Consider the following 1,780-nt stretch of genomic DNA (forward strand, 5'->3'; position numbering starts at 1 on the left):
CCAGGCTGGTCTCAAATTCATGGGCACAAGCAATCCTTCTGCCTTGGCCTCCCACAGTTCTGGGATTATGGGTATGATTCACCATGCCCAGCTCCAGAAAAATTATTCAATGTGCCTTAGCTATAATAACAGAAGAATTTTTAAAAGTTACATTAGATTTCTATCAAAACATCCATCGCACTTTATATTGGGGTTAGATTCAAAATAAAACTAATCTAGCATATTCTTATTGATCATAGAGTGCTTTAAATTTGTCAGATCTTTGTTAGTGGAAAGAGCCAGCATTAAATGGACGAGTGAGACGTCATCTTGAAGATACTTAAATCCGGAGACAGAAAGAAAGGTGGCATGGGTTGGCACATGACTATCACTCTCTCATAGAGAAGGACACATTGCTATAGGATTTTACTAAGGAGATAAAAAATAGATCATATCTGGGGGAGAGTATGGGAAAAGCATAGTAAATTTTTTATAAATTAGATGGACGTTTAGATAAAATTTGGAGGATAAACAGCTGGAGAATGAGTTGCGTGAAGAGGAATTAGAAATTTTAGGATATAGTTAAATGATAGAAGAGCTTTGACCAAGGTATGGACCTGGAAAAACATAAGGTGAGTTTGAGTGAGAGTAAATAAAGAGAAATAACAACAAATTAGATCAGGAAAGTGGTTCAACACATCACACAGATTCAGGCCTATGAATGTTAAGTGAAATTCCTTCACTAAACCACAGTAGTAACATGGAAAGATTTGAATGGAGGAAATTGCATGATCAGAGATGCCCGATGCTAACTGTGCCTTGGGTGAGCTCTAGCTTCTCAATCTCTGTTCCTCTTGACTTGCACCTTATGCCCCAATATAATCAAGCCACACGTGGCTCCCTGAAGATGTCAGTGGGTTCACACATCTGTGTCCTTGCTAACACACCTGTTCTCCTGGAATTTGTTGATTCATTTTGCAAAAATCCCACATGAACATTGCTTACCAGGAGCTCCTTTGCTACAAGAGATACAGACTCCAAGACAGCAGGATTCCTGCTATTGTGGGAGGTAATAAAATGCACAGGGTGACCCTGAGTCTAATGATGCTCAGCATGCCTTCAAAGTCTATTTAAGGCATACCTAATTGAAACCTCAGGTTTGGGGAGGCAGAGAAGGCATGTTGGGAGAGGTTACCTGGGAGCTTGTGTGCCTGGCAAGCACACTAGTTTCCAGATTTGGCTCAAGTTTCATTTCTCTACAAAAAATGTTGCTGTCCCTTTCTTCTCTACCTGGTGTGATTCTCCATGTCATCCTCTGTGTCTGACATGTACATTATAGTACTAATTTCTTAGCATTCATAAGTGTTCTATAGCACATAAATTTTATAAGGGAATATAAGCCCCTCTGGATTAGTTTACTATTGCTGCTATAAAAAAATTACTACACATTAAATGGCTTAAAATAACACGCTTATTCTCTTACAGCTTTGGAAGTCAAAGTCCAAATTGAGTTTCATTGGCCCAAAATCAGTGTGGTGTAGGCAGGGCTGGATTTCTTCTGGTGGTTCCAGTATGGAGGAATCTGTTTCCTTCTTTTTTCCCAGCTTCTGTAGGATACCTGCATTTTTTGACTCATAGCCTCTTGCTCCATCTTCAAATCGCAACCCTCCAACCTCTCCTGCCATTGTCACATTCTCGTTTTTCTGACTTTTACTTTCTTAACTCCCTCTTATATAGATCTTTGTGATTACATTGAGTCCATCAGCTAACCCAAGATGATCTCCCCTTCTCAAGGTGCTTG

This window comes from Carlito syrichta, unplaced genomic scaffold, assembly GCF_000164805.1.
Source record: "Carlito syrichta isolate Samal-C Ts95f unplaced genomic scaffold, Tarsius_syrichta-2.0.1 Scaffold305632, whole genome shotgun sequence".
NCBI classification, from domain to species: Eukaryota; Metazoa; Chordata; class Mammalia; order Primates; family Tarsiidae; genus Carlito; species Carlito syrichta.